Below are 20,927 nucleotides of genomic sequence, written 5' to 3'. Positions count from 1 at the left end.
GAAAAATTTTGTTTTGGTTTAACAAACAGGTGTGCGATCTCATTGAAGTTTCTTTGTTGAAAATAAGCCACAGAGACAGTCCAAGTTGTTGTATAAGGCAAAAATTATAATGGACACATGTAGTGGTTTGCAAGATTCAGTCAGTCTTGGCTAATTTATACAACTATGGAGGGTTAAGTGTTTGTCACTCAGTCATTCCTGACTCTGCAACTGCATTGACTGAAGCCCACCAGGCTCTCTGTCCATGGGTTTTCCAGGCAAGAAGACTGGAGTGGGTAGCCATTTCCCTCTCCAGGGGATCTTCCCAACCCAGGGATTGAACCTGCATCTCCTGCACTACGGGCAGTTTCTTTACCATCTGATCCACTATAATGCAGATTCTAATCAAGTAACGGATCATCTGTCACCCAGAGATGTGTCTGGTAACTTATGCCAATTAACCCGTTCTCTGACATCCTGATGCAACCTCTGTTCAATTTTGATCATGAATGCATTTGTCATGTTCTTGAACTTCATATAAATGCAGTCAGTTCTCCTTTGAACAGATTTAACATGTCTTTGCAATCCATTCATGTTGCCTGTATCAGTTTGTTCCTTTCTATTGCTGAGTAGCAGTTTATATATTATATATGCTCTACATAATATTACATATGCTGTATATAATAATAATAATGCATATACATATAATCAAATTATGTTTATTCCTTTCCCTGTTGATGGAAAGTTGGGATATTTATAATTAGGGGCAATTAATATTTAAGAAGCTGTGGATTTTCTTGCATAATAATTTTTTGGATTTTTAAATTTCTTTGGGGTAAATGCCTAGGAATTTAATTGCTTTGTTAGAGGGTAAGTGTATAATTATAAGAAATCAAAAAACAAATTTTGAAGTAGTTGCACAATTTCAGCATTCTCATTAGTAAATTATGAAAAATGTAATTGCTTTGTAATCCTGAAGCAATTGTTTTGTGAGTCTTCTTACATTTAGCCATTCTATGAAGTCTAAAATGGTACTGTGTTGTAATTTGCATTTTTTCCATAATGAATGATGTGAAATGAATGTTATGTGCTGTGACCATTCTAATGTTCAATTGTTTGAGTGGGTGCTTCAGTCTTTCACTCACCTTTAATTTGCTGCTGTTGGTGGTTTTTTAATTTGTTTTAGTTCCTTTAATTATTATCATCCTTTATATATTGGCTCAGATAGTAAAGCATCTGTCTACAATGTGAGAGACCTGGGTTTGATCCCTGGGTTGGGAAGATTCCCTGGAGAAGGAAATGGCAACCCACTCCAGTACTCTTGTCTTGAAAATCCCATGGATGGAGGAGCTTGGTGTAGGCTACTATCCATGGGGTTGCAAAGAGTCGGGTACAACTGAGTGACTTCACTTTCTTTTCTTTCACTTTCTATATTGCCACATGTACATATTTCAAATATTTCTCCTGTTTTATGTCTTTAGTATTCATTTTCTGAACTGGGTCTTCAGAAAATAATTTAATCTTAAGTCTATTTTACTTTTCTTTTTCTCTTTTATGGTTAGTGCTTTCTGGGTTCTATCTAAAAAAATCTTTGCTTGGTAAAGGTCATGATGATATTCTTTTAAGTTTCCTTTAAGAAGATTTATAGTTTCTGCTTTTGCATTTAGGTCTAATATCCATCCCAAATTGGTTTTGTGCATGATGTGAAGAAGGATTAAAAATATTTGTATATGTATAGGTATTTTATTTTCTTGATTAAGCTAATAAAAATATATAGTCATCACAAATCTTATGCATATGAAAGTATAGTTTTAAAATTTTTCATCATACAAAAAGCTACATATAATTAATATATACAAGTTGATGAATGTATAAATAACTACACACTAGCAAAACCATTACCAAAATTTACACTATAAACATATCTGACACCTTCCAAAGTTTCCTCCTGCTCTTTTATGTTTTAATATTATTATTAACATTATTATTATTTTGTGATAGAGCCATTAAAAAAGAGCTGCACTTTTACTGAATTTTTATGAGTGTAATATAACATTATTAAATGTAGATGCTATGCTGTCCAGACCTCCAGGCCTTCTTTATTTTGTGTAACTGAATTTGTACTCTTTGGCTAATGGTGTCTCGCTTTCCCCTCCCCCAGTGACTGACAGCTACACTGTCCACTCTCCACTTCTACTATGAGCTTGATTGTTTTAGTTTCCACACATCAGTGGTATTATGTAGCCTTTGTTTCTGGCTCATTTCACTTAACCCACTGACCTCCAGGTTCATCCAGGTTATCGAAAAATATATATTTTTAATAAAGGATATTTTATTGTTCCAGAACCATTTACTGAAAAAAATTTTAGCTTTTCCATTGAAAAATCTTGGTCAAAAATCAATTGACTATAAAAAAAAAAAAGTCCTCTTGTAATTCCAGTCTCTTTTTTTGTCTCTATTCATACACAGTTGAATCTTGTTATATGTGATAGTCATGTTCTGCAAAGTCACTATGACCACTGCATTGGTGAAAACTGAACAACTACACTTAGCGAAAATCCAGGGTTAGGTTCTTGAAAGCCTCTGGTCAAAACGTTTCATCCATAGATCAATATTTAACTGTGTTATACATGTGTCTCTGTTTAGAACCCCTTATTTAATATATATTGTTGATTCATTAACACTGACCTCACAGTCAATAGTGCTATAACTCATGCCTGAATGGAGTTTATCTAACAGGCTTATTTTTCTCCTAAGGCACATGGCATCCTTCTCGGCCTTAGGAACACAGACACTAGGTTCCTCACTGTGCTTGGGGGTCGTTATAAAGCAGCAGAATTGCCCACTAAAAGTAAAAAAAAAAAAAAAAAAGTGAAAACTGTGACACTAAGTAAACTGCAAAAAAGACTGCCTGTTTACAGAGCAAGTTCAAGCAAGATAGAGTGTCAGCTCACTGGATCTCAGCTGAGAATCCCTGCCTGGCGACTCAGATTTCTCACTGCCTTGTGCGTGTCCCAGAATGCAAGGCAGGTACTGATTCAGTTCAGTTCAGTTCAGTTGCTTTCATGTCCGACTCTTTGCGACCCCATGAATCGCAGCATGCCAAGCCTCCCTGTCCATCACCAACTCCCGGAGTTCACTCAGACTCCCGTCCACCGAGTCGGTGATGCCATCCAGCCCTCTAATCCTCTGTAGTCCCCTTCTCCTCCTGCCCTCAATCCCTCCCAGCATCAGAGTCTTTTCCAATGAGTCAACTCTTTGCACCAGGTGGCCAAATACTGGAGTTTCAGCTTTAGCATCATTCCTTCCAAAGAAATCCCATGGCTGATCTCCTTAGAATGGACTGGTTGGATCTCCTTGCAGTCCAAGGGACTCTCAAGAGTCTTCTCCAACACCACAGTTCAAAAGCATCAATTCTTCAGCGCTCAGCTTTCTTCACAGTCCAACCCTCACATCCATACATGACCACAGGAAAAACCAGAGCCTTGACTAGACGGACCTTTGTTGGCAAAGCAATGTCTCTGCTTTTGAATATGCTATCTAGGTTGGTCATAACTTTCCTTCCAAGGAGTAAGTGTCTTTTAATTTCATGGCTGCAATCACCATCTGCAGTGATTTTGGAGCCCCCCAGAATAAAGTCTGACACTGTTTCCCCATCTATTTCCCATGAAGTGATGGGACCAGATGCCATGATCTTCGTTTTCTGAATGTTGAGTTTTAAGCCAACTTTTTCACTCTCCTCTTTCACCTTCATCAAGAGGCTCTTTAGTTCCTCTTCACTTTCTGCCATAAGGGTGGTGTCATCTGCATATCTGAGGTTATGGATATTTCTCCCGGCAATCTTGATTCCAGCTTGTGCTTCTTCCAGCCCAGCGTTTCTCATGATGTACTCTGTGTATACATTAAATAAGCAGGGTGACAGTATACAACTGTGGGGCTACAAATACATATTAGTGAGTAGACAGGTTCACAAACAGAACCTTCTCCTAAGCTCAGGGTCTTCCCCAGACCCACTCCTGGGGAAAGGAGAGGGAATACCCAGCCCTGGCCAGGGCCTTAGCACCACAGCTGGGCCAGGACTCTTCACAACCCAGAAAGGTCAGTCACTATGGGCCATAGCAACACGTGCAAAGGACCTACAACCACCCGGAAACCCAGTGTCAGCCCAGGCAGGCAAACACTTGCCCATTACGTTGAGTATAATGTATTAAGCTTGCCAGGTGGCACTAGTGGTAAAGAATCCACCCGTCAATGCAGGACACAGAAGACATGCAGGCTCAGTCCCTGGGTCAGGAAGATCCCCTAGAGGAGGGCATGGCGACCCATTCCAATATTCTTGCCTGGAGAATTCCATGGACAGAGGAGCCTGGTGGGCTAGTCGATGGGGTCCCCAAGATTTGGACATAACTGAAGTACCTTACCACCATAATTTATTAAATCACAAATTTATAGAAATTTTTAGTAGTATTAAAATTGGTGAATGCAATTCCTGAAAATTAAGTAATCAGCTTTTAATTAAAGACTTTAATGTGTGATTTTTTTTTTCTAAATTCAATCTTGTCAGGAATTAAGAGCATACTTTTTTTTTTTTTTTAGTTTGTAACTACTTTAGATAACTTAGCCTCTTATTTTATTTGTGTTTTTCTAAATAAATTGCTTAGAAGTGTGACATGCACAAAGCCCAGAGTGGGATTTTGCCTAATGAAAAATAATGAGGCTTCTTAGGTAAGACACTGGGCTCTGATTACAAATGCACTATATCATTTTTAAAAAATAATTTTTGTTGGGAAGCTCAATCTTAAAATGGGATCAAATTCAATTTTTTACTATTTTATTTCCCTAACCTTTAAGACTAGAAGGTTACTTTGCTAAAAAGCTTTGTATATCTAAAATATATTAGACATGTTAAAATTCAGTATAATGTATTAAAAAGGTATCCATTCAGTAGACCCAAAAAGTAATATATTCATGTACATACAAATACTCGTTAAAAAAAAAAAAAAACAGTAAAACTGAACATTGATAAAAATTGAATTCATGCATTCCAATATTTAAAAAAAAAAGACAATCTTTGGACTTTGTAAAATTATTGCCAATTTATATGTGGCTTGTTAGAAATTTACCTCTTTTTCACTGCTGATCTGCTATCTGACTTTGGGCAACTTACTTAAGCTCACTGTGCCTTAGAGCCTTCCAACCATAAAAGTAGAAATAAAAGATCAATAACACCTTGTAAAAATTTTTCTTTGTTTTTTGTTTGCTTACTTGTTTTCATTTTTTGAAATTACACTCAAATGAAGTAAAGCCCTTAAAACAGTATACGTCACATTTTTAGTACTATAAAAGTTTTAAAGTTTTATTATCTAATAAGAATTTTTTCTTTCAGTGGTTTTACAGTCTGTGTTCATTACTGATAGGCCAGCTACCTGTATTTTTTATCCTCTCATATTTTCTTGAGCTGTGCATTTTCATGGAACCAAGGAGTTTTGCTTTTGTGTTTTCCTTTGAGTGCATGCATGAATGCATAGCATAAATACTTATTCTTTTGATTAATTTGAATTTGTCCATATTTATTGCCAGTATTTAACTCTATAGCTTTGTATATCTGACTCCTATGTTGCTTGAAAAAGTGTCTATTAAATCTTTTCTAAGAGCACAAAAGAAAATTAGTCTCTCAGCTTTTCTCTTACGATTTGAAAAAGCTCAAGTGGAATTCCATCACCTCCAGTAGCTTTGATTGTAGTGATGATTCCTAAGACCCACGTGACCTCACATTCCAGAAATTCTGGCTCTAGGTGAGTGATCACACCATCGTGGTTATCTGGGTCATGAAAATCTGTTTTGTATAGTTCTTCAGTGTATTCTTGCCATCTCTTCTGAATACCTTCTGCTTCTGTTAGGTCCATACCATTTCTGTCCTTTATTGAGCCCATCTTTGCATGAAATGTTTCCTTGGTATTTCTAATTTTCTTTAAGGGATCTCTAGTCTTCCCCATTCTATTGTTTTCCTCTATTTCTTTGCATTGATCACTGAGGATGGCTTTCTTATCTCTCCTTGCTATTCTTTGGAACTCTGCATTCAAATGGGTGTATCTTTCCTTTTCTCCATTGCCTTTATTTTCTCCTCTTTCCTCAACTATTTGTAAGGCCTCCTCAGACAACCATTTTGCCTTTTTGCACTTCTTTGTCTTGGGGATGGTCTTGATCACTGCTTCTTGTACAATGTCATGAACCTCTATACATAGTTCTTCAGGAACTCTATCAGATCTAATTCCTTGAATCTATTTTTCACTTCCACTGAATAATTGTAAGGGATTTGATTTAGGTCATACCTGAATGGTCTGGTGGTTTTTCCTGCTTTCTTCAACTTAAATCTGAATGTGGCAATAGGAGTTCATGATCTGAGCCACAGTCAGCTCCTGGTCTTGTTTTTGCTGACTGTATAGAACTTCTCCATCTTTGGCTACAAAGAATATAATCAATCTGATTTCGATATTGACCATCTGGTGATGTCCATGTGTAGAGTCTTCTCTTGTGTTATTGAAAGAAGGTGTTCGCAGTGTGTTCTCTTGGCAAAACTCTGTTAGCCTTTGCCTTGCTTCATTCTGTACTCCAAGGCCAAATTTGCCTGTTACTACAGGTATCTCTTGACTTCTTGCTTTTGCATTCCAATCCCCTATGATGAAAAGGACAGCTTTTTTGGTGTTAGTTCTAGAAGGTCTTGTAGGTCTTCATAGAACCATTCAACTTCAGCTATTTCAGCATTAATGGTCCGGGCATAGACTTGGATTATTATGATACTGAATGGTTTGCCTTGGAAACGAACAGAGATCATTGCCATTTTTGAGATTACATCCAAGTACTACATTTTGGACTCTTTTCTTGACTATGATGGCTTCTCCATTTCTTCTTAGGGATTCTTGCCCAGAGTAGTAGATATAACGGTCATCTGAGTTACATTCACCCATTCCAGTCCATTTTAGTTCACTAATTCCTAAAATGTCGATGTTCACTCTGGCCATCTCCTGTGTGACCACGTCCAATTTGCCGTGATTCATGGACCTGACATTCCAAGTCCCTATGCAGTGTTCTCTTTATAGCATCAGACTTTACTTTTATCACCAGTCACATTCACAACTGGGTGTTGTTTTTGCTTTGGTGCCATTCCTTCATTCTTTCTGGAGTTATTTCTCCACTGATCTCCAGTAGCATATTGGGCACCTACTGACCTGGGGAGTTAATCTTTCAGTGTCCTATCTTTCTGCCTTTTCATACCATTCAAGGGGTTTTCAAGGCAAGGACACTGAAGTGGCTTGCCATTCCCTTCTCCAGTGGGCCACATTTTCTAGGAACTCTCCAAAATGACCCCTTATCTTGGGTGGCCTTACAAGGCATGGCTCATAGTTTCATTGAGTTAGACAAGTCTGTGGCCTATGGGATCAGATGGGTTAGTTTTCTGTGATTGTGGTTTTCAGTCTGTCTGCCCTCTGATGGAGAAGATAAGCAGCTTTTGGAAGCTTCCTGATGGGAAAGACTGACTGAGGGGGAAACTGGGTCTTGCTCTGATGAGTGGGGCCATGCTCAATACATCTTTAATCCAATTTTCTGGTGATCGGTGGAGATGTATTCCCTCTCTGTTGTTTGATCTAAGGCCAAACATTCCAGTTGAACAATTGCAAATCCTAAAACATTGTGCTGTGAAAGTGCTGCATGCAATATGTCAGCAAATATGGAAAACTCAGTAGGGGCAACAGGACTGGAAAAGGTCAGCTTTCATTCCAATACCAGAGAAAGGCAATGCCAAAGAATGTTCAAACTACTGCACAATTGCACTCATCTCACACCCTAGCAAAGTAATGCTCAAACTTCTTCAAGCCAGGCTTCAACAGTATGTGAACCATGAACGTCCAGATGTTCAAGCTGGATTTAGAAAAGTCAGAGGAACCAGAGATCAAATTGCCAACATATGTTGGATCATTGAAAAATCAAGAGAGTTCCAGAAAAACATCTACTTCTGCTTTACTGACTATGCCAAAGCCTTTGACTGTGTGGATCACAACGAACTGTGGAAAAAAATTTTTTTTAATATAAATTTTTTAATTTTTATTGGAGGATAATTACTTTACAATATTGTATTGGTTTTGCCATACATTGACATGAATCCACCACGAGTGTACATGTGTTCCCCATCCTGAACCCCCCTCCCTCCTCCCTCCCCGTACCATCCCTCTGGGTCATCCCAGTGCACCAGCCCCGAGCATCCTGTATCATGCATTGAACCTGGACTGGCGATTCATTTCACATATGATAATATACATGTTTCAATGCCATTCTCCCAAATCATCCCACCAAACTGTGGAAAATTCTTAAAGAGATTAGAATACCAGTCCACCTGACCTGCCTTTTCAGAAATCTGTATGTAGGTCAAGAAGCAACAGTTAGAACTGGACATGGAACAACAGACTGGTTCCAAATTAGGAAAGGATTAAGTCAAGACTGTATATTGTCACCCTGCTTATTTAACTTCTATGCAGAGTACATCATGAGAAATGCTGCGCTGGATGAAGCCCAAGCTTGAATCAAGATTGCCGAAAGAAATATCAATAGCCTCAGATATGCAGATGACACCACCCTTATGGAAGCAAGCAAAGAATTAAAGAGCTTCTTGATCAAAGTGAAAGAGGAGAGTGAAAAAGTTGGCTTAAAGCTCAACATTCAGAAAACGAAGATCGTGGCATCTGGTACCATCACTTCATGGCAGATAGATGGGGAAATAGTGGAAACAGTGACAGACTTTATTTTAGGGGGCTCCAAAATCACTGCAGATAGTGACTACAGTCATGGAATTAAGAGACATTTGCTCCTTGAAATAAAAGTTATGACCAACCGAGACAGCATATTGAAAAGCAGAGGCATCACTTTGCCAACAAAGCTCTGTTTAGTCAAAGCTTTGATTTTTCCAGTGGTCATGTGTGGATGTGAGATTTGGATTATAAAGAAAGCTGAGTGCCGAAGAATTGATGCTTTTGAACTGTGGTGTTGGAGAAGACTCTTGAGAGTCCCTTGGACTGCAAGGAAATCCAACCAGTCCATCCTAAAGGAAATCAGTCCTGAATATTCATTGGAAGGACTGATGCTGAAGCTGAAACTCCAATACTTTGGCCACCTGATGCAAAGAACTGACTCTTGGAAAAGCCCCTGATGCTGGGAAAGATTGAGGAAGGGAGAAGGGGACGACAGAGGATAAGATGGTTGGATGGTCTCAGTGACTCTATGGGCATGAGTTTGAGTAAGCTCTAGGAGTTGGTGATGGGCAGGAAGCCTGGCATGCTGCAGTCCATGGGTTCGCAAAGTCCGACATGACTGAGCCACTGAACTGAACTTTTTCTCTCCTTCTGTTCAAAGCTATTTAGATGATTATATGATTTTAAAACATATTTTGTTGTTAAATACCTCGTGTGTGTGTGTGTGTGTGTGTTTTTCTGGTTCCTTTTCTTTATTTTTAGGAAATATCCGATGCCGGTTTCCTTTTGGTTACTTATCTGAATAAGGTGCCCTTTCTCCAGTGACATCCATTTATATCTGATCCATAAGGGCAAGAGTATACCTTTACTCCTAAACTGAGTATGTTTTTTTTTTTTTTTTTAGTACTTCTCTCCGTCAATAGATAGAGGCAGATACAAAGCAGTATTGATAAGCTAAGTCTTACTTCATTACTCATACTACTCATACCTCTCTCTCTCTCTCTCTCTCTCTCTCTCTCTCTCTCTATATATATATATATATATATATATATTATATTTATATTGCCTGTCTGAGGGATTTCCCCACTTTACTTCATACCTTTTTTTTTTTTCCTCAGTATTTTTCAAGTTCCAGAGCATTTGTCAACGCTACAAATCAATGTTTTGGCTGTCCTTCATCTTGGTAACATTTTACTTTGTCAGTTTTCAGACTTTTCTGAGAACTGCAACCAAAACAAATCTCCATTCTTTTTCCACTGAAACCACCATACCTCTTGGGAAAGTTCCATCTATTTGGTTACTTATTTGTTACTCCTTTGAAAATGAGCTAGTTTTCTGATCTTATTCTCTTGTGGTTTGGGGTTGTTCCCTAGATAGATAGGAGAAACTGCTAACTGTAAACTTCCAAATCTGTATCAGTTATTAAGCTAATATTACTAAGCCTCAAATTCATTCATTTACAATGTTTTGTGGCAATGTTGTGCTATTGTTAAAACTGTGTAACCTAATTTTCTTTGCACTAGCTGGCCTATTAATAGATTCTCCTCCAGGGGCTACTAGAGGCTAACTCAGAGTCAGAAATGGAAAGAAGAGACTGACTTCTTGTTTCCTTGTTTTCAGGGGCTTCACCCTCATCAACAGAACTTGAAAAAACAATTGGTTCTAATCTGCTGCTGCCTGGTCAGCTTAGTTGCTCTCTACCCAGAGGTCTAAGTCTCTAGGCTGTGTAGTTAGTATTCTCTAAGTTCCTGGAATGCCAAAAGCAGCTGGCCCCTGGCCTTCTCTCAAAGACTTGAGTAAACTCCAAGGTGCAGTCTCCATGTTTCTAATTCTGATAATTCCCGAAAGTTACTTTCCTAACCCCATGGGCTGCCCGGATGGCTCAGATGGTAAAGAATCTGCCTGCAATGCAGGAGACTCAGGTTCTCTCCCTGTGTCGGGAAAATCCCTTGAAGAAGGAAATGGCAACCCACTGCAGTATTCTTGCCTGGAGAATCCCATGGATGGAGGAGCCTGGCGGGCTACAGTTTATGAGGTCGCACAGAGCTGGACACAACTGAGCGACTAACACTTCACTTAACCCCATGGGTTTTAGTCGCTTCCAGAATTTTCTATTGCTTTGTTACATCAGGGTTCCTTTTGCTTTTACTAGTCTTACAGCTAATACTTCTTCCACAAATTCTTTAAATTAGGCTTTCTGTTTAACTATTCACCGAGTTTTTATTTTCCTGAGAAGAATCTGACTGATGCAATCTTTAAAACATAGCTCTCTCTGGTTTTAAAAAATAGAATCGGCAATTATGTTTCCCACGGACTGTCCATAGGGGATAACCGTGGAGGTCAATGGTAAAACTCCTGTTTCTAGATCACTTGGAGGCCTTGGTCGCCGTTATAACAGAGGTGAAGCTGGTTCCTCTCCTTTTGTACAGGCTAAGAGACTCCATCGGAAATGAAACAGTAGGCCACGAGAGTCTGCTCCAAGAATCTGCCCTGGGGGTGTCACGCATAGTGCTAGCTTACGAATCACCCACGTGATGCCTCCCTTTGGTCAACACTGGGCTAGAAGGACAATACATCTGGTGGAGGGTTTCTTGTTGTTGTTGTTGTTTTATGTTTAACTATAAAATCATATTTCTTAAACAAGAGCGGTGATAACTTTGAATTTTTGGGGGGACGGGTGAGGGGGGAGTTGTACGTCTTGTGGGATTAGTTTTCAACCAGGGGTCGAACCTGGGCCTCTGGCAGTGAACATCCTAACCGTTGGACCACCAGGGAATTCCCAACTTTAGATTTCTAAGACTAAAAGCATGTTGCGCTCACCATTTCTCACAACCCGAATGTTGTCAACACTCTCTCCTTCTTCCCAATTTCTTTCTCAGGTTTATGTTTTGTTTTGGGGCTATCTTCAGTTCTACCTTAAAATTTCAGATATTGCTCTTAATAACTTCTCAACATAATTAAAAAAAATCTTAGATTGCATTTTAAAAGCTTCTATTGAAATGTGGAAACAAAATTAACCACCAGCATTTATCTTACAAGACTTAACTTTAAAGTCTCTTATTTACTGAGCACCTATATACAAGGTGCTAGTCCCTGCCCTAGAAGTAAAATAGTGAGCAAAACAAAATAAAACCCACAATCTCATGAATTACATGGCAGTCATGGAGTGAAATGCTTCAAAATTAAGTCAATGACCACGCATGGGACATTGTGCTAAAGCCGAGAGTCGCTGAGCTAACGAATCTGAGGTCACTTAATTTTTGATGTCTTCATTCAGTGAAGTAGATTCACAATCTATCTGGAGAGTTTAGTATGACATATGTCTCAAACTGAATTTGTACTGATAAATCCTACTTCTAGTGCCTCAAATGGAAAGTCTTTAAGGAAAGTAGTTGATCAGCATATTTAGTAAGACTAAAAAAAGCATTTATACAAGTTTTTTTTTTTTTTTCCCCAAAACTAAAAGTAAATTACACTGTAATTTCCACATAGGCAAAGACACTTCTGACAGATCAATCCTGACATCAGATGTGACAAGATGATACATGTTTAAAGTCTCAGTGCAAAATTATGCTGTCTGAGGGTAGTAAATAGAAGCCAAAGTTTCCCACCATCATAGAATGATGTCTGAAATATAAACTGCTAAGGAATAGTAAAATAAAATAAACTTAGTGAAAAAACTACAAACCAGATTTAAAAAAAAATCTCCACAGCAAAATGAAGCTGATGTGATTATTTTTTTAGAATTTTCAATAAGGCATTTTAAAATTATGGTTTTTATATAAGCCAGTCTATTTTAGAGCATCTGTAAATATTATGGCTTCTAATTAATTAAAACTTAGCATAATATTTAGAGTATACCATCTTCTCCTCTCAGCTGCCTGCCATACACCCTGTCTGAATACACACGATGACTTGGCTGCTGTACACTGACCGCAAGTTCAGATTTATGAGGAGGCAGCAATCCAGCTCTGTTTGTTTGCCTTTGGTTCAGCAGTCTGTTCCCGTGGTGATTTCCACATGGCATACATGCAAGAAGGTCACAGTCAACTTGGTCCAGGGATTTGGAATCTAAATTACTTATTAGAAAAAACAAATCCGTGGTCTTTAGAGGAGTATGAGACATAGCAGTTTTGGAAGGTTTTGTGCTAAAATAATCAACTCTTACTCAGAGGCAAACAAAAGGCGTTAATCATTGTGGTGAATATATACAAAAAAAAAAACAAAAACGAAATAGAAGCTGGCCTATAGATGTCAGTACTGTAAGTATACATTAAAATTCAGCCACTCAGAAAGACATTATACTTTAAAAATAAAATATGGAAATGACTAAGATTGCAGACAAGTGAAATGAATGACGTTATTGGAAAAGACAAAAATGTGTATTCAAATATATATATGTAGATGTACAAATCACACGTTTATTTTATACTAAACTTGAACATATTCAATATAAAGAATGGGGGCAGTCGTAGATGACTTGAGACGCGAAGCTCACCCATAGAGTGTGAGCCATCTGCCAGTCATTCAGAACCTCAGGCTGCCAGTTGTATTAGGGACTTGCCAAGGAGCCAGGTGCTCTCACAGCTTTCCATTGTATAGTAATTGCTCTCCGAAGAACAAAATTAGTGAAAATGCAGGAATGTTACTTTTGCTATCTGTGTGTTTTTAAAGACTTTTGGTTTCTGTGTTTTTTAATTCTTATATGAATAAAAAAAATACTTGAATACAAAATGCTTTATAGAAATTAAACATATTAACCCTAAATTGAATCAGGTACACATCCTTCAACCATGAGAAGTAAATGGGAGAAGGAAAATGACCTAGGACCCCAATAACAGTCTGTGCGTCTACATTCTTGAAAGATACTAAGACTGGTTGAAAAGAGGCCAAAAGTTATCAGAGGCGAAGAGTAATATCACCTTGTATTCAGTACTAATTTCATAAATATTTATTTTTTGAATGTGTAAATAAATGATATTTAGAGAGATAATAAATACAATCAGGAGTTGAACTATTATCTCTACCACAAAAAAAGACATCAGAATGGAGACTGATTATTAAAGAAAAGCAAATCAAATCTGCAATGAAATACCACTTCACACTGGTCAGAATGGTCATCATCAAAAAAAATCTACAGTAAATGCTAGAGAGGATGTGGGAGAAGGGAACCCTCTTACACTGTTGAGGGGAATGTACATTAGTAGAGCCAATATGAAGAACAATATGGAGGTTCCTTACAAAACTAAAAATAGAATGACCATATGACCCAGCAATCCCACTCTTGGGCATACACCCAGAGAAAACCAAAATTACAAATCATACAAACACCCCAATGTTCACTGAAGCATTATTTACAATAGCCAAGACACAGAAGCAACCTAAATGCCCCAAAACTGTGGAATGGATAAAGAAGATACGGCACAGATATACATGGAATATTGCTCAGCCAAAAAAAGGAGCAAAGTTGTGCCATTTGCAGAGACATGGACGGACCGAGAGACTGTCGTGCAGAGTGAGTGCATCAGACAGAGAAAAATACCGTATATAAATGCACATATGTGGAATCTGGAAAAATGGTACAGAGGTACCTATTTGAAAAGCAGAAATAGAGACACAGACATAAAGGACAAACGTACAGACACCAGGCGGGGAAAAGGGAGTGGGATGAACTGGGAGACTGGGCCTGACATATATACACTACTATGTATAGAATAGGTAACCAGTGAACCTACCGCAAGGAACTGTACTCAGGGCTCTGCGATGAAAAGAGAGGATATACGCGTACATGCAGCTGACTCACTTTGCTGTACAGTTTTGCTCTTACCGCTTTGCTGTATAAGCAGAAACTAACAGCACATCGTAAAGCATCTGAATTCTATTAAACATTTTTAGAAAAGAAAAGAAACAGCTCTAGATGTTTTCCATGGCATAAAGATGTTTAAGCTAGCTGTTGGGGTAGGAGCACGTGTAAAGAGATGATTAGGGCCAGCGGGGCCTATCCCAGCAGGATCTGTGCTGTGTTAAAGAGACATTTTGTCACCATTAACCAGCCAAAAAGTACCACTTCCCATAGCATTTTATACAAAAATCTGGATTCCTGAATTCTGGATATTTTAGTTCCTTACTAACTTTAGTGTCTGCTTTCTAGTATCCTCTGAGCCAAAGACCTAGGGAAATGGAGATATCCCTTCTTTTTCCTACAAACAGAAGTCTCTGACTCAGTCCCTGACTTACACACACACGCACACACACACACGCCTCGGTCATTCTAGTTAGTTGATTTTAGCCCTGTATTAATCAAGCTTCAGGAAGAAGTGAGAATAGATTCACACGTTTACAGAGTCATATATTTTAAGGAATATCATGAATTTGGGAATTCAATTGATAGTACCCTCAACCAAATCACCACCATGATCATCACCAAAAACATCTCATATGAAAGTTTTGATAAAAAAAAAATAGTGGGGCTCTTTAATTTAGAAGACCACAGAGATGTCCCTGGTATTTGGAGAAATATAAGAATCACAGGTTTTAGCAGAAGAGAAGAAAGGAAGTCATCATCAAAGCATAACATAATTTGCATTTCTTGCAAGTGTATCAGATGGTTGGCTTGGTATGGATTGTAGACAGTTGTGAAGGTAGGGGTGTAGCATCCATCAGAATGCATGACTAGAATTTATGCATCTCTGTTAAAAAATAATATCAACTTTTCTTGCTTTATAACTGATATATATATATACATGTTTCATCTTGTTGTAGCCTTTTATTCAAATTGTAATTGAAATACAAAGCAAAACGTTGTTGCTTATATTTGAGCATTCCAGACCTCTTACTTATGACTGGACTAGATACCATGGTACATTCTGGAATGTAGTAAGTATTAATAAATATTAGAAGCTGTTATTGATGTGTATATAAGTAAGAGGTATCATGGCACTTTAGAGGGTGTATAATCAATCCACAGTCTAAAAATCCTGGCTTCCAATTCTTGGCATGGAAGTTTCATTAAAAATCACTTGAGCCTCATTTTCTCCCATAAATAAAACAAAGATAATAGTAACTATTGTGTAAAATTAATCAAATATTGAACTTTAAAAATATATTTTGTAATATTTTAGAAACAAAATGCAGCTTATAAATACTGTTGCTGCTGCTGCTGCTAAGTCGTTTCAGTCATGCCTGACTCTGTGCGACCCCATGGACTGCAGCCTACCAGGCTTCTCTGTCCATGGGATTCTCCAGGCAAGAACACTGGAGTGGGTTGCCATTTCTTTCTCCAATGCATGCAAGTGGAAAGTGAAAGTGAAGTCGCTCAGTGGTGTCCGATTCTTAGGGACCCCATGGACTGCAGCTACTTTTATGTAAATGGACATAGCTTCTCATTGACTAACTCTGCTCATCTGTAAAGCAGAGTTGAAAAATCCTGAACTCTCTGACTTATATATTACATTCTTTCAAGATAAAATGTTTTTCTTTTTCTCAATTATGAGAAAGTCATATAACTTTTGAAAAATACAGATAATATAGCAACACAAATTTTTTAAAAAAAATAATGTTTTATACCATCATGACTGAACATCAAACCACTGTAGAAACCATATTTCTAGATCTCGCTCCCTAGGCCTGGTAGACTGAATTACTGTTTCTGAGTATTACTTATCTTCCTGCCTGTAGACGTCAAATTGCCATGTTACTTGCACTCCTCCTGTGGGAAAGTACACCTCCCTGCTCACTGACACTGTGATGGTCCATGTGACTTGCTTTGGTCCGTGGCACATGAGGGGAACACCAGCGTCTCATACAGGGGATGCTCTTTTAGCCTGGATCCCTGAGGCCTGATCTAAGGGGAAGACAGAACAGAGCCTCTGCTCTGCAGGATTCTATGAAGGCCCTATGACCTCTATCTCCTCACGCTACTCCCATGATTGTGTTTTAGTTCAAGGCAAAAGGGATTTTGTGGACGTAATTAAGTCTTCTAATCACTTGATTTTAAGACAGGGAAGTTATCCAGATTACCTAGATTCCATGAGTGTTTCAATAGCAAAGACATTTCTTTTCTGACATAGAAGAAGAGGAAATCTGAGATACTGAAAACAGGAGAGAAATTTATTGCAAGGAAGATTCGCTATTGCTGAGATGCAGGAGGCTGCAGAGCAAAGATCTGAGAGCAGACTGCAGGAGGTGAACGGTCCCTGATACTTTGCAAGATAAAGGCTGACAGCCTTTAAGAAAAAGGGGGCTTCAGTTGTCTGGCTGGAAGGAACCGCATTACATGAAAAATTTGAATGAAGTTGGAGGCAGATATTTTTTTCCCTAACTTCCAAACGAGAACCCAAACTAGCCAGGACCTTGACTTGGGCCTTGAGAGCCCCCTGGGACCTCTGACTGTGACGTGCTTAGTGAGTACGGTTTTAAGACACTACGTTAGTGGTCATTTGTTCCACAGCAACAGAGAAATGACACAGATCTAGGGACCAGGCCAGAGCAACCTACACAGAGCATGAACAAGAAATGAATGTAAAGAAACCATTGAAATGTGAGGGCTATTTTGTTACTTCCAAATCCTAATTAATACACTATATCTTCACACATACATTCACACAGAGGGTTTTAGTGCTGTTATATAAATGGCATCATATTAGAATCACTTCTTTGTAATTTAGTCGTACTCAATAATTCAGTGTGGAAATTTTTCATACCTATAAAAGTGGACTCACAATACTGCTTGTAATGGTTGTACAATTTTCCATTGTATGGATGCACAATAGCCTACTTCTGTTATTAAAAAAAAAAAGCACTGCAGGCTTAAGTAAACCTGATTTAATAAACTTTCAGGTTATACAAATGATTTTTTAAAACCCTGCAAAATTCTTTTGTATAGATAAGATTTTCACAAAAATCCAGAATGATGTTTGCTAATCTATTGCCTTTAACATTTTAATAATTTATAATCATTTAAATGTGCAATTTCTATTTTTTAATTAGCATTTCTAATTTTACTCTTATTATATATGTATACACACATAATTCTTTCATACAGTTTTAAATGTTATAAATCCAAACATTTCTAGGTATCTTTTATTTTTGTATTTTGACTTGAGTATCTATTCTCCTAATATAATTAAGAAAAAAGCATATAAATATCAAGCTAGAAATGATGACATGTAAGCAAAAATTCTTTTCTGTACCTTCCACATTTGCTGTTGGTATTTCAAACAGTGCTTGGAAAGTCCAAATTTTAAAGCCAGAGCAGCTGTTCAGCAAAATGTTCACACAAGCCAGCAGGCTAGTATGCTCTCAATAGGTTTGTGTAACAAATAACTGTGAAGTTGTTTCTGCATAAATGAGAAGCTCATGGCCAACTACAAAGCTTACATGTGTAATTTAGGTCTAACACTGGAAAAGAGAGCTTGGAATGTGCATACCTTCCAAAGGTGTATATAAAGAGACAAAGTCTGTAATGATGGAATCAATGAAGAGTTCAGAACACTTTCATCTAGGCAACTTAAGTTATTCACTTGCATTCAGTATCACTAATTACCATTTTTCTCAGTAAATTCCTTACAGCTCTTATGAAGCAAATATCTTCTCTACCCAAATCTTCTCAGCCTGATTGTCGTGACTATTATTGTCTTTCTCTCCTGTTCCATAGCTGTCTGTATATCATGATGCAGTTTGTATACCATGGAAATTTTATGAAGTACTTGGGGTCCTGTCAGACTGAAGGACATTGCCTAGACTGAAGATTACCATGTTAAAGTGACAAAATGGTGAGATTAGTTATTTCTCTTCCATCTGACTGAAGTTTTAATTTAATTGATAATTTACTCTTGGTAGTACCTATGTTTCAAGTGCTTTCATCTGAACAAACAAAAACTGCTTTTGAAAAAAATCTAATTTCTAAAACATTTACAACACATGAAAACTTGCATTCTTGGCCGAACTAAGTAGCTTTAGTTATATTTCCTGTTATATTGGAAGTAAAGTGCCTTTGCCAAGAAAGATTAATAATGCCAGCACTACCTTCATTGTTTGCTTCATTGCTTTTAGCAGCAGGAGTTTGAAACCCAAAGGCAGTAAATGGAATTATACACTTTTTTACTTCATGGTATAAGGAAACGTAATTATATGTTAGGATCTAAAATTTCAATGGCATATTTTATTATTGTGGCTATGCAAAAATTTCTTACAAGTATGAAAATTTATAGGAACTTCCTATAGAACACAGCAATGTTCTAGCTCATGAATTTTTCACTTTAAAGCCAAATATACAGAGAACTCAACCTTTAGTGACTTACCCAAAGATACTTTATCAAACTGGCTCTTCTTCATGAGCCAATAGACAGAGCATATTACTCAACAAACTCTGAGAAAACGAAGGAGAAATATTCTATAAGAGAATAATAATTTTAGTTGAAAAAACAATCAAGGGACTACCTACAAAATTCTCCTCAAATCTATCAGTTGAAGTTCCACTAAGAAGTCTTTAGAATTTCATAACTTTCAGGGAAAAATACCTCATCTTCTGATTTGTTCTGAGTGAGTGAGCGAAAGTCGCTCAGTTGTGTCCGACTCTTTGCAAACCTATGGACTATACAGTCTAGGGAATTCTCCAGGTCAGAATACTGGAGTGGGTAGCCTTTCCCTTCTCCAGGGGATCTTCCCAATCCAGGGATTTGTTCTAGTTAGTAAGAATAAGTATTTTTTTAAGATCTTTATATGAAAAATTGTGAATCTATGATATTAAATATTATTTACTTGAATAATGATAGTTGTTTTTCTTCTGAGGCAAAGAAATTGAGATCTAAGCTGTACACAGCATGGAATGATAAATATGATTAGTAACACCTAGCCTCTTGATTCGGAGAAGGCAATGGCACCCCATTCCAGTACTCTTGCCTGGAAAATCCCATGGACAGAAGAACCTGGTAGGCTGAGGTCCATGGGGTCGCTAAGAGTCAGACACGACTGAGCGTCTTCACTTTCCCTTTTCACTTTCATGCATTGGAGAAGGAAATGGCAACCCACTCCGGTGTTCTTGCCTGGAGAATCCCAGGGATGGGGGAGCCTGGTGGGCTACTGTCTATGGGGTCGCACAGAATTGGACACGACTGAAGTGACTTAGCAGCTGCAGCAGCCTCTTGATTTCTGTATTTTTGTCTAACCCCTGACCCAGTAATTGCTGCTGGGTCCTTGAAGGTATTTTTTTCAAAGAAAATTTGTCCTCTAAATCTCTTCCCCTACCTTGGTGAAACTACATACATTGTATGACTAGAAACTATATACATTTGTGTGACTGTTATTTAATAATATAATTAAGTAAATGATGCATTCTGCTCATTTTTTTAAAGGTTGGCAATAAGGTACTTGTTACAAATAGAGATTCAGTAGTATCACTATGTTTAGGTATTAATCTGTGTGACTTGAACACTTTTTCTAGAGATGTAACTCATAATGAAAGCGCCCACTCTTCTTCCAAAGCACTGTAAAAATAAAAACCAACAAAATCCACCATTTACTTTCAATAGTAACCCTTATGCAAGGAGCATAGAAAAGATATCTATATATATTAATCACTTTATGCATGACTTTGGAAAAATATAATCAATCAGTATTTGGTGAATGTCTATTACGTATCATGCATTGAGATCACAAGAGAACAAGTTGCTCACCAATTTAAGGATGCTTGCTGTGTATTGGGGAAAACAGACATTACAATGTAATTGTAAACTACTTAATAAATGATGGGGTAGTTGGTGATTTTAGTCACTAAATCATGTATGACTCTCACAACTCCACGGACTGTAGCCCACCAGGCTCCTCTGTCCATGGGATTTCCCGGGAAAGAATATTGGAGTGGAATGCCACTTCCTTCTCCATAATGATGGTGGATGTAATGGTAAATAGAGTGGTGTGGGCAACAAAACAGAGAGCATTACATCCATTATGAATTGCTGGTGGGGATGGTGGGCAGTGAAATGATCACAGCAGAAGAGACGTTTACATTCTTTGAATGATGAACTTATTTTAAACAGGTTAAGAAGGGCAGAGAGTGGGCAAGGTCAGACGGAAAGGAGAGCTCCAGGAGGTAGAAACAGTAAATAAAGGCTTAGATGCTCAAGGTTTAGAGAACATGGCAAACTGAGGAATTGAAAGTCTTCAGAGTGCCTTGTCATTTTCTGCTATCACATCTTAAAACTA

At 37.9% G+C, this 20,927-nt stretch overlaps 1 protein-coding gene across 9 annotated transcripts in view; it reads right to left on the bottom strand.

Moving 5' to 3' along the window:
• The window catches only part of LOC147370072 (uncharacterized), a 204,243-nt gene that overhangs the window by 20,523 nt on the left and 162,793 nt on the right, over window positions 1-20,927 (bottom strand). The gene's annotated exons all lie outside the window — the stretch shown is intronic.

This window comes from Bos grunniens, chromosome 7 (genome assembly GCF_055505025.1).
Source record: "Bos grunniens cultivar Pamir isolate PY7600 chromosome 7, Bosgru_T2T1.0, whole genome shotgun sequence".
In the NCBI taxonomy this organism is placed as follows: Eukaryota; Metazoa; Chordata; class Mammalia; order Artiodactyla; family Bovidae; genus Bos; species Bos grunniens.
The sequence above is the reverse complement of the archived record's forward strand: the minus strand, read 5'-3'. Positions and strand labels throughout refer to the sequence as shown.